The 13,841-nt window shown below is 36.7% G+C and overlaps 1 protein-coding gene across 1 annotated transcript in view; it reads right to left on the bottom strand.

Annotated features, from left to right (window-relative positions):
- LOC136030304 (uncharacterized) overlaps positions 1-13,841 on the bottom strand; it is a gene marked incomplete in the record, with an annotated part of 169,050 nt that overhangs the window by 151,514 nt on the left and 3,695 nt on the right.

Below are 13,841 nucleotides of genomic sequence, written 5' to 3'. Positions count from 1 at the left end.
ATTTTGAATAACTTAGCATACAAAATAAGTTAGATGCGCCAAAACCCGTTAGAGAATTTCCATCAGGCTAATCGATTTTGTTGATGTTATTCTAGTTTTATATCTGTTTTGTTTCTTTCTTGTTGTCAGATAAAGTTAAAGAACTAGCTGTACACCTAGTGGCAGGCTATTATGCATTTCATAAACATAGCAAACAGGAGAAAAGAGTAAGATGCATGAAAACATGCAAAAGAATTTTCAATGATTTAACCCATTTCGTTGTTGTTCTTTGGTAAAAAAAAAAAAAGAGAGAACAAATGCAAACATAAGAATTTAAACTTCGAAAATTGAATTTATGAATCCCATCACTTACAACATTATACTGAAAATGTCCTTTGGCATATGGTTGAGAAAAATCCAGGCAGTTTTAACAATAGTATCAAACTGACATCGAAAAAAATTCTAATCTAGCGATAACAAAAGAATTCGCTTGTACCAAAATAGAAATAACGACTTTGAGGAAAAAAGGACATTTAGACAATGAGTAAAAGGTACTTATTTCACTATTTAGACATGTCCACTAAAAACATTTTTCTACTGAATATGTCACAATCAACATGGAACCAGAATTTTCGACTGAAACATAGTGGAGCTTAATCAAGACTAAGCCAAAGATAGATTTTATGGGGCTACATTATATGACATTTAGAATTTCCAGGTATGAACTTTAAGAATTGTTGTGCAACACCAGAGATTTCCAACCAATTTTTCAAAACCAATTTCAAGCTGAAAACCTCTTTCAAATAAGGTTAAAAATACAAAACTCAATAATAGCCTTTCGGTTGTACGCCAATGGGGCATTAGTAGGAGGCATTAGCTTAAGATGGTACAATAGCTACGGGGCAAAATATCATACCCCGACGCCTCTCGCTAAGGAGTGCCAAATGATCTCCAATACTAACAACATTTTCTGGAAAAATTCAATAGTTTGACTTGTTGTCCCAATTATTTAAGAATGATCCCCTGAAACACAAGGGCCGTTTAATTAGGATCTGTCTCAGATCTATCCATCCATCATAGCAGGGTAAGATAAAGTTTATAAAAATTAGTTGTTTGCATATTTGAAGGTTGACTCTATGTTATTGAAATTAAATTAGTGGACACGTTCTCGATCGTAAGGGGTAATCAAGTGCCATGTACTATAAATTTTGGTACCAGGCCAAGTCCATAGAAGGTAGAGCACTATCTCTGTACACAACTGTTCTACAGTTGCTACTACTTTATTTTTTTTCAGATTGTTTTCTTTAACCTTTACCTTACTCTATTATGATAACTCAACCCCCAAAAACACAAAAAGAAAGTTAATAAAAACAGATACTACAAGATATTCTACACCAAACATTTTGCCTATATTTTGGAATATAGATACAATATTCCAAAGTTACTTTTATTTGTTATATCCTACCTTTGGCATCTCAATTTTGCATTGGGGTTTCCCGAGGAGAATTATCTGCAGGAGAGGGAAAATTTGTCGGTAGAGGATTTTTTGCGTGGGGAATTTTTTGGAGGGGAAAATACGATTCGGATCATTATTTAGATTCTTCTGAATGTAAACCTTTATTGGGAAAACCAATTGATAGAAATTTCGGAAAATGGCCTGAAGCTCGTCGAAAATGGTGTCAGATCAAAATGAAAACTGCGCTACTAGATTCACCATAGCTGAAAACTCGTTACAGAAATTTCAGTTCCTCAATTTGAGCGATAAGAAAAATGCCTTTTTTGAACAGTAAGCAGTGACACGTCCCCTTTTTCCTTTTTTTCTTAGCCGCAAGTGCGAAAGTGATTATCGTAGAAAGATATTTAAGGGGACATTTGAAAGGTAATTCCTATATTTATCATTCAAAAGCTGAGATATATAGGATAATGCAATATAAAAGAGCATGTTTCGCTGATAAGACCCAAAATGCCTTCTTTGCCTTACTCATTGAACCAAAGTAATTTGATTGACGCAAATATGGATACGGAGACATTCGTCAAAGCCCAGACGAAGACAGCCATGTTTTCTTGGCTCATACTAGCCCAAATAACGGAAATCATTCTTAGAAATTTGCCAAATAGGGGCAGTTCTCCCAATTTTTTAAAAGGTCAATTGTCACCCGGCTGATCTAATTCCTGAAGAATTTATTAGCCAAATACAATTTCTACTAACGACCGAAAACGAGCCCAACGTCTCACCACTGTCTGGGACACAGGACTAATTCGGATACGAAAGCGTGTCGTAACTGTTGGCAATTTTTTCTATTTGTGTGTATTGTATTGTACAAAATTGTCGTATGTTGTGCAATATCAACAGCCACACTGAGTATAGAAAAATTTGAGAGAAATGGAAACATCTGAGAAATATACTTGAAATATAAATTAGCTGTAAAGACTCAAGAAAACTTCAAATGAAAAACATAGAAGCATAGATGGTTATTTACAAGAATTTGAACTTGAATTAACTTAAAATACTGCAAATTAAGACGCTTAAACAGATAGTTCTGTAAGTTCCACGCTTGGCTAGAAAGTTCATCCATTATATAAGTGGTCCGTTGCTGATCAGCTGAATAACACATATTTCTTTCCAGAACTTAACTAGCACAACATCATTATTTTATATTTAATTAGCAATACTCATTTGAAGGCAATTGCTTCTATTGATCTCAAAAGCCGGACCAGGTTTTCAATTGTTATTGATGAGGGATTTTGGTACAAAGAAGGCTTTTCATCTAGCCTTCAAAGATATGACAAAAACCACTCTTGATGTCAGAATCCCCGCAGTTTCTGTATTATAGAACAGAAGATATAACGCAAAATCATGAGTGAAAATATAAAGCTAGTAAAACAAAGTTTATAATTTTAATTTTGCCTAATTTGTTCTTCTTTGTGAAAATTTAAACCAGTAAAAAGAACGAAAACATTTCTAAAAGTAGTACCACTGTTTCGGTAGAACGCAATTCTTTGTGGAAATGTAGTCTATGACACGCAAAAAAAGAATATCCATCAGACCCAAAGGGACACAAAAATATCAATTTTTGTGATTAGTTCGTTTGTAAATGTTAAAGACTTTTTAAAGATGGGAGCGGGGTTTACAATTCAACTATTCTAAATAAATTACAGTTAACTAAATATCGTCAAAGTTAACATACACGATTCGGACACGTTAAAATCACGATTAGTTGTTGGACAATCCTTACTTTTCTCTTAACCAGCTCATAAATTATCACAAATGACTAAAAAAATTAGTAAAATAAATCAATAAGGATTAGAACTAACTTACTGTTAAATAAAAGTATCCACTTACTTTCGTATCACGTTAATTACTAACCCAATAATAAAAACCTTAAAGGTAAAGATAAAAAAAATTAAACAACACCTCATTTTGTAAACAGATAAGGAAAGAAAACGATAAGAAAATAATAGGATACAGATGATAGTCACGTAAATTCCAATGACCAGAAAATCTTCGAGAAATCGTAATTTGTTTTTTCACTTGATAAAGAAAAGGACGACAAGCCAAACACAGGAAAGATACAAAACGACTGATCTAGTTGAACTATTTTTATTAGCCTGTTAAGGCCCAAGATAAAATGTCAGAAATTTTAGCTGTTCTTTTCACCAGTTTCTTTTTATCACATAAGTAAGCCAAAAATACGTTTACAGATTTTTCCTGTTTCGAGACATAAGCTGTCCTTAGGACAATTGGCTCTTGTAGTATCAAAACATGCACGATTTCATAAAACATGTTTTAATGCCAAAGATTCAATTAAATACATACAATACCAAAATAAATCAAAACTTAGCGCGGTAAGCCGCAAAAAAGCCAGTGCACAGGGTGCTGTCACATTTCTCCCAGTAGCTCAGTGGCTTTTTCCTGGAGTTTTGCATCGTCACTGCTTTTCATACTTCACTAGGAAGTATCCTGTTCTATCATATCAGGTGCTGATATGTGGCGCAGAAGCTGGTCTCCTTCTAACACTGAAGGTCTTTATTCCCCTCTTCCATAATTTGTTTTCGCAAGGCATCGCGCGAACTTCGATTTGAAATCTACAAGAGTTATTTCCTATTCTTTTTCAACCACCATACTGAGCAGTATACAAGTATTGACGACAGCCATGTCTAACAGGCGCATGGACAGAACCCAATACTATTTACTTCTTCTAAAAGACACACGATACTTGCTGACAATCCAGTCATGTAAATCAACTCCACACGGTTGTATTGCCTGAGTAGATGTGGGTGCTGTACTGCTGTCTTTCCCATCTGTCCTTTCACTCTTCGTTCGTCCGGTCTTAGGGGATCTAGGATGATAAGGTTGGATGCAACAGAGACAACGTTGTTGTCCTGTCATTTAACAACCAATTTATCGTTGGTTACATCAGACCAACAATCACACGCTCCTTATATCTCTTTCTTAAAATTCTTGTTGGAAGGGAGAGGCCATCTTGCCAATCGGTTGTCTCTAGCCGTCACAGTCACTTGAAATCTGGTTCCTTTCAGATGACACAAAGGCTGGTGACCTCTAAAGAAATTATCAAAATATACCTCTTGGCTGTTGTTATCTTCAACAATCTCCGGAAGTGGTTTCACGACGCGAGACCCTAAGTCTTCTTTAGCAGCCTGAGATAGAGCACTATGCTTCAGGGTATGTTTCTCGTAATAATTCATAATCATTTCTTCGATGAATAGATGCTGAGAAAAAATTCCAATCTGCTTGAAGTTTATGTTAATTATATTGAAGAAGGACTTCACCTTACAATCCCGCTAATCTCTGAAGTTTTAAACTGTATCTTTGTCCACAAAATGGATGTTCTCTTTTATCTTCATGAATCGATTTCTGGATATTCCTTACTCGACCCGGTCACTTCCAAGATATTCATCAACTTACAAATAAGCTCCTTGGGAATACAATGTATTATAGCCTGAAAAAATCAGTAATCCCATGAACACACACGGATTTCATAAGCTGATCTATTGAAGTAAAAGTTTCCTCCAAATGTAACATTTCAAACCATTTCAAGAGAAACAAAGTTAAAGAATCTATCGTCTATAAACAAGGCAAAATCTTATATTGCTCCTTGGGCTTTCTCAAGCACCTGATCTGCCCCCTCGCCCAAGTTTTACCAAGGAAAGATTCCTTTTTGCTTCTTCCATTTAGGAATTTTGGCTTTGAACTGCCTCTTCTGTGGCCCACCTCTCGAATTTTATGTACCATTTTCTTCTGCGGGAATGAAGTTGATTTTTTAGATTGTTCTTCTTCAAGAGGACCTGGTCTGAAATCTACTTCAACAGTTCCTGGGACATGTTTTACAATCGGATCCACCGTGTCGTCATCATTTCCTTCATCTTCATCATGTTTGATTGGGGTCAGGAGGCAGGACAGTAATCTGAATATCTTCATATACAGATTCTTAGTCTTATATGAGATCTAGAATTTCACCAAGTTAAATGTAGGTCTTTATTGTCTTCATTTTCAGAAATCTGGAAGATAAAGAAAATAGTATAGAAATATTTAAAGATATTTTTTCCATGGCGACTGATAGGCTGACGCTGAACGATGATTGAAGAAAATTGCAGAGAGAAATATTATCAAAACCAGAAAAAGCACAAATAATTTTTTACCCAAGTTGTCACAACGAAGAATCACCCAAGAGTTTCATTGGACAAAAAATATCAAGTGAAATTAGCACTAAAAACGCAATCCTTGAAATTTCGCGTACAAAAAACAACCATTAAGGCCCATTGTCCAATAAATATGACACTAAGGTAAAAAACCGTTTGAACTTACCTGTCAAGTCTGTTGTCATCCAGGATTACAATTAAATATATAAATCCGTCTAACTGTTGTCAGTCATTACTGTCTCAAGGAGCACTAACTTTTTTGGGCTGAATTTTGAAAACTGCCATTGCACAAATATGCTCCTTAACCCATTACTAAATTACTAAGAAGATCAAAATTAAAATAAATTTTGCCCTTTGGGCTCAACTCAGGTTTAATCATGCTCGAAAACCAATATTTTCTAAGGTTTTTTAGCCGTTTCAAAATTTTGAAGTTTTTGGGGCAGTACCATATTTTCGTCAGTGATGCTACATTGCACCGCGAAAATAAATAAGCAAAACCAAATAGTCAAATTTGACAACACTTATTCAAACATCAATGACATGATAGTTCACAAAATCATCTGCAACTTAAAAAGAAAGAAAAACCTTCTTAAACTATTAGTTTATATTTTCAGTATGTTCTTCGCTGAATTTCATCCGTATCTCTGTTTTTTTGAGCCCACTACTGCCAAAAAATACATAACTGCATAGAAAGATCTTTATCACGATTGAATAAAAAAAAAACAAGCGTTTTTAACTGAAAGTAAGGAGCGATATTAAAACTCAAAACGAACAGAAATTACTCCGTATATGAAAGGGGCTGTTCCCTCCTCAACGCCTCGCTCTTTACACTAAAGTTTGACTCTTTCTCTGAACTCTACTTTTTAAAACAGTAAAAAACTTTAGCGTAAAGAGCAGAGCGTTGAGGAAGGGACAGCGCCTGGCTCTCCGCACATGAATAATTCAAACGAAATTTGTATATTAATTTTTTTTTTTTTGGCTAAATGGCTTTCTCATAGTTTTGATCGGATGATTTTGAGAAAAAAAGGAGCAAGGGAGTAGGCCTAGTTACCCTCCAATTTTTTGGTTACTTAAAAAGGCAACTAGAACTTTATTTTTTACGAACTTTTTTATTCGCAAAAATATACGTAACTTACAAATTAACTTACGTAACGAACTTCTATACTCGTGTGCTCTTATTACGTAGAGCTATATGAGAGGGTTCGTCCCCTCGTCAATACCTCGCTTTTTACTTACACTAATGCTTAAATTTTGTCCATATTCCTTAAGAATGACCCCTGAATCAGAAAGGCCGTAGAATAAATAGTTGAAATTAATAAAATTACTTTAGTGTAAAGAGCGAGTTATTAGGAGGAAGAGAACCCCTCATATGCGTAATAGTTTCTGTTCGTTTTAAGCTTTAATGCTGCTCCTTACTTTCAGTTGAAAAAACTTTTGATATTTATTTTCTCATTGTTTTTTATAAATGCTAGAAAATCCTGCACCCCCTTCATGGAAATTCTCATCCCCCAACACAAATTCCTCCATGGAAATTTCCTCTCACATAAACCCCTCCCCTCAAGTCCTCCCCCTCCAACCAAAAACGAAAATCCCGTGACAGCTAGTGATACACTTCCCAGTAACCATTACTATATGTAAACACTAGTGAAAAATTGTAACTTGCAGCCCCTCCCACGGGGACTGTGGGGGAGTAAATCGTCCCCAAAGACATAGTTCTTAGGTTTTTCGACTATGCTGAATAAAATGGCTATCTCAGAATTTTGATCCGGTGACTTTGGGAAAAAATGAGTGTGGGAGGCGGCCTAAGTGCCCTCCAATTCTTTGGTCACTTAAAAAGGGCACTAAAACTTTTAGTTTCGTTAGAATGGGCCCTCTGGCGACATTCTAGGACCCCTGGGTCGATACGATCACGACTGGGAAAACAGAACAAAAAAAAAACAAGAGCTAAGAGCTCATATGGCACTTGTGACGAGGTCGGAAGAGCCAAGAGCTCATAGGGTATGAGCTCTAGCAAAATTCTAAGAAACAATAGGTTGATTTAAAGGGAAAATCAGAGGCTTAATGCCGTTCGGGATTTAGAATAAGAGCTCTGAGACACGATATCATTCTAAATATCAAATTTCATTAAGATCCGATTACCCGTTCTTATGTTAAAAATACCTCAATTTTCTAATTTTTCCAAATTAACAACCCCCAGCTCCCCCAAAGAGAACGTATCCGTTCCAATTATGTCAATCACGTATCTATAACTTGTGCTTATTCTTCCCATCAAGTTTCATCCCGATCTCTCCACTCTAAGCGTTTTCCAAGGTTTCTGTTCCCCGCCCTCCAACTCTCTTATGTCCCGGATCCGATTCGCATTAAAAATAGAGCATCTGAGACATAAGATTCTTCTATATATCAAGTTCTATTAAGATCCGATCACCCATTCGTAAGATACCTCGATTTTCACGTTTTCCAAGAATTATGGCTTCCCCCTCCAACTCCCCTCAATGTCGCCGGATCTGGTCAGAATTTAAAATGAGAGTTCTAAAGTAGAAGATCCTTCAAAATGTCAAATTTCATTAAGATCTGATCACCCGTTCGTAAGCTACAAATACCTCATTTTTTCTAATTTTCCGAATTACTCTCCCCCCCCCAACTCAACCAAAGAGAGCGGATTTAGTCCGGTTATGCCAGTCACGTATCTTGGACTTGTGCTTATTCTTCCCACCAAGTTTCATCCTGATCTCTCCACTTTAAGAGCTTTCCAAGATTTCCGCCCCCCCCCTCCCCAATGACACTGGATCCGGTCGGGAATTAAAATAAGAGATCTGAGTTATGACGTCCTTCTAAATATGAAATTTCATTAAGATCCGGACACTTCTTCGTAAGTTAAAAATACCTCATTTTTTCTAATTTTTCAGAATGAACCCCCCCCCCCGCAACTCCTCCAAAGAGAGCGGATCCGTTCCGGTTATGTCAATCACGTATCTAGAGATGTGCTTATTTTTTCCACCAAGTTTCATCCCGATCCCTCCACTCTAAGCGTTTTCCAATATTTTAGGTTCTCCCCCCCCCAACTCCCTCCAATGTCACCGGATCCGGTCGGGATTTGAAACAATAGCTCTGAGACACGATATCCTTCCAAACATTTAATTTCATTAAGATCCGATCACCCGTTCGTAAGTTAAAAATACCTCATTGTTTCTGACTTCCGATTTAACCTAAGATGGTCGAATCGGAAAAATTTTATAATTTAATTCGGTCTTGTTCTTGATACACCTGCCAAATTTCATCGTCGTAGGTTACCAGGAAGTGCCTAAACTAGCAAAACCGGGACAGAGAGACAGACAGACCGACCGACAGGATTTGCGATCGCTATATGTCACTTGGTAGATACCAAGTGCCATAAAAACAAATAAACACGCATCCGTGATCTGTCTCGTGGCAAAAAGTACAAAATTCCACATTTTTGTAGATAGGAGCTTGAAACTTCTAAGGTTCTCTGATACGCTGAATCTGATGGTGTGACTTTCGTTAAGATCAGATGACTTTTAAGGGGTGTTTCCACCTATTTTCTAAAATAAGGCAAATTCTCTGAGGCTCGTAAATTTTGATGGGTAAGACTAAACTTGGTGAAACTTATAAATTTGAAATCATTATTAAAATGTGATTCTTTTTATGTAACTATTGGTATTGTTTGAACCAGTTCAAACAATTAGATTTCGTTTTCACTGTCATTGGTACTTCAAATGAGCTTTCTAGCATGCTTGATTACTTTAGAAAGTAAACAAATACGATTTTAATAGAATTTTATAAATAAAGTTATACTTGGGAAATATTCACAATATAAAGAATTCCAAAAGCGATGTTTTGTTCTTTGGTAACCACCTTTTCAAAACCACAATGACGGTAGAATTGCTATATGATTCATGTAGCAAAGCTGGTGTTTGTTTTTTTTTGCGTCAAAAAAAAACTGCGTTCGAAGGGAAAAATTCGGAGAAAGTATAGTGCGAGGGAATTGACAAAAACTTCATCTGAAAGGTTTCATATTGAGACTGCTGACTTCTTCCCTAAACGTTTCCTAGTAACGATTACATGCCCATGTACTGGATAAACTTTTACTCTGAGTGGAAATGCGTTTGCAGCATTATAAAAAAAAAACACCTAGTTTGAAAAATTTTATAAGTGGCTATATACATAGGAATAATTCCAAGCACTTACTACTCCCCAGCCTTGAATTATAAAGATTTTCCTACAACTATTTTAGTCCATTTATTGTATAACACCTTAGAATTAAAATCAAGTAAAGTTCTTCAACTCACATCATTTCCAGCATACAAAGACCCATCTAATAAGGAAAAATATATATATACTGACAACGGTCGATAATAAAAGGCTGATGGAATGTAAGAAACCTCTAGAATGCTAAAAAGGATGAGATATTTAAATACTAAGAATCCTACACAAAAAACTTTTAAAATAAGCTGTTTCATAATATAGCTGTTGCTACATAATGTTTAGATGATATCTTAATGATTCAACCTAAACAAAGTTACGATTATTGAGCGGTTTGATGACATTCATACGGAACTCTGTCTAAAAAATGGTATTCCAGCACAATTCTGGCACCGATTTACAGTGGGACAAAATAAGAATACTGGCCGAAAATTTAGAAAACCAATTTCAAAACTCTGAGGATATGGGTGTCTGAATTTATAGCAGGGAGTCTATTATTTTAAGGAGTCTAGGACGAACAAGCTGAAACTGGGGTTGAAGTCGACAAAGGTTTACTGTATTGAAAGAGAATGGGTAGTTACAGCTTTCCTAGTTCAATACCAGCAAGTGGAGGAAAGAATGGGAGTTTGGCTACAAATAGATTATGTATTCATACAAGTCAGAAATTATACCCATGCTGTCATACGGAGTAGGGGTTTTACTTAACTCAATTCGGGGGATGAACCACACAAACCCCTTAATCAGGGTATAAATGCTTGCATGGTCAATGATGACATCAGCATGCTATGGAACTGCTTCAGCAGACGTGGAACTTTAGAACATTTTCTTGGAAAAGAAACAACAAAAAGTGCTTTCAGATCACAGATGAATGGTTAACGGACGCTGAGACAGCAGATACAAAACACGAAAATTTTTGTGTGTTTAAATCTGCAACTCATTGAAGCTAAAGTGAAGGGAGCTCCAGATGTCTACGGATAATCATATCCTCTCATCAAAACCTGAACTGCAGTTAAAGATGGAATTAAGGGTAGGAATGAGAATGACCAGGAGATTGAGCTGCTCCATCAAAGTAACACTAAGATCCGATCACCCACTCGTAAGTTAAAAATACCTCAATTTTTCTAATTTTTCCTCTCCCTTCAGCCCCCCAGATAGTCGAATCAGGGAAAACGCCTTTATCAAGTCAATTTGTGCAGCTCCCTGACACGCCTACCAATTTTCATCGTCCTAGCACGTCCAGAAGAGCTAAACTCGCCAAAGCACTGAACCCCACCCCCTAACTCTCCCAAAGTGAGCGGATCCAGTCCGGTTATTTCAATCACGTATCTATGACATTTATAAGCGTTTTCTGAGATTTACGGTTTTCCCCTCCAACTCCCCCAATGCCAACAGATCTGGTCGGGATTTGAAATAAGAGCTCTGAGACACGAGTTTCTTCTAAATATCATATTTCATTAAGATCCGGTCATCCGTTTTTAAGTTAAAAATACCTCAATTTTTCTAATTTTTCCAAATTAGCAACCCCCAGTTCCCCAAAGAGAACAGATCCGTTCTAATTATGTCAATCTCGTATCTATAACTTGTGGTTATTCTTCCCATCAAGTTTCATCCCGATCTCTCCATTCTAAGCGTTTTCCAAGATTTCCGGTTTCCAAGATTTCTATTTTCCCCCTCCAGCCCTCTGTGTCACCGTATCCGATTCGAATTGAAGATGGAGCATTTGAGACATAAGATTCTTCTATATATCAAGTTTTATTAAGATCCGATCACCGATTCGTAAGATACCTCGATTTTCACGTTTTCCAAGAATTCCGGCTTCCCCTTCAACTCCTCCCCAATGTCACTGGATCTGGTCGAGATTTAAAATGAGAGTTCTAACGCATAAGATCCTTCTAAATATCAAATTTCATTAAGATCTGATCACCTGTTTGTAAGTTACAAATACCTCATTTTTTCTAATTTTTCCGAATTACTCCCCACCCCCAACTCCACCAAAGAAAGCCGATTCGGTCTGGTTACGTCAGTCACGTATCTTGAACTTTAGAGCGTTTTCCAAGATTTCCCCCCCCCCAATGACACTGGATCCGGTGGGGATTTAAAATAAGAGATCTGAGTTACGAGGTCCTTCTAAATATGAGATTTCATTAAATTTTAGGTTCCCCAAATTCCCCCCAATGTCACCAGATCCAGTCGGGATTTAAAATGAGAGCTCTGAGACACGATATCCTTCCAAATATCAAATTTCATTAAGATCGGATCACTCCTTCGTAAGTTAAAAATATCTCATTTTTCTAATTTTTCAGAATTAACCCTCCCCCCAACTCCCCCAAAGAGAGCGGATCCGTTCCGGTTATGTCAATCACGTATCTAGGGCTTGTGATTACTTTTTCCACCAAGTTTCATCCCGATCCCTCCACTCTAAGCGTTTTCCAAGATTTTAGTCCCCCCCCCAACTCCCCTCAATGTCACCGGATCCGGTCGGGATTTCAAATAAGAGCTCTAAGACACGAGATCCTTCCAACACATCAAATTTCATTAAGATCCGATCACTCCTTCGTAAGTTAAAAATACCTCATTTTTTCCCGATTTAACCCCCCCCCCCCCCACAGATGGTCGAATCGGGGAAACGACAATTTTTTAGTTGAATCTGGTCTGGTTCCTGATACGCTTGCCAAATTAAACCGTCCTAGCTTACCTCGAAATGCCTAAAGTAGCAAAACAGACAGACCGACCGACAGAATTTGCGATCGCTTTATGTCACTTGGTAGATACCAAGTGCCATAAAAATCACACATTCGATACACTTCAAAAGACAATCTGATTATTTCATAATGAGTAACCAATGCTCTCATGAACATTATTGAACCGAAGCGTAGGGCAGACTAACTATTTTCACACCATAAACGTCATTAGGAATTAGGAATTTATCTATTTAGAAGATTTGACTGCAACTGTAAAAGGTAAAATAGGCCCAAGAGGCAGACAACATCTGGTGAAAAACCAAAGAATGTTCATGCAAATTTGGAGTGAAAACTATTGCTCCTATCAAGGGGTCTCTATAAAACATCAGTCGCATTACATGTATTCGTCAATGTTTATTTTAAAAAATGCTGGGGGATATGGATATGCTGGGGGTACTTTCCATCGAGGAATTTGTCATGGGGGAAGAAAATGTCCATGAAGGGAGCGCAGGATTTATTAGCATTATTTAAAAAAAAACATGAAAAAATAAATATGAAAAGTTTTTTCAGCTGGAAGTAAGGAGCAGCATTAAAACTTAAAACGAACAGAAATTATTACCCATATGAGGGGCTCACCTCCTCCTAATACCTCACTCATTACGCTGAAGTATTTTTAGTAATTTCAACTATTTATTCTACGGCTTTTGTGACTCAGGGGTCATTCTTAATGAATGGGGACAAAATTTAAGCTTTAGTGTAAAGAGCGAGATACTGACGAGGGGGCGAACCCCCTCATATATATAATAAAAACATGAGAATACAAAAGTTCCTTACGTAAGCTAATTTATAAGTTACGTATATATTTTACTAATAGAAAGATTCATAAAAAATTAAAAGTTGCCATTTTAATTAACCAAAAAATTGGAGGGCAACTAGGCTTCCTCCCCCGCGCTTTTTTCTCAAAATCATTCGATCAAAATTATGAGAAAGCCATTTAGCCAAAAAAAGTAAATATGCAAATTTCATTTTAATTATACCTCTGCGGAGAGCCAAAATCAAAACATGCATTGATTCAAAAACGTTCAGAAATTAAATAAAAAAAACAAGCTTTTTTAACTGAAGTAAAGAGCGACATCAAAACTTAAAACGAACAGAAATCACTTCGTATATGAAAGGGGCTGCTTTCTCATCAACGCCCCGCTCTTTACGCTAAATTTTTTTACTGTTTTAAAAAGAAGAGTTGGGAGAAAGAGTCAAACTTTAGCGTAAAGAGCGGGGCGTTGATGAGGAAGCAGCCCT

This window comes from Artemia franciscana, chromosome 1 (assembly GCF_032884065.1).
Source record: "Artemia franciscana chromosome 1, ASM3288406v1, whole genome shotgun sequence".
Lineage (NCBI taxonomy): Eukaryota > Metazoa > Arthropoda > Branchiopoda > Anostraca > Artemiidae > Artemia > Artemia franciscana.
Note: the sequence above shows the minus strand (reverse complement) of the source record. Positions and strands in the feature narration are given on the sequence as shown.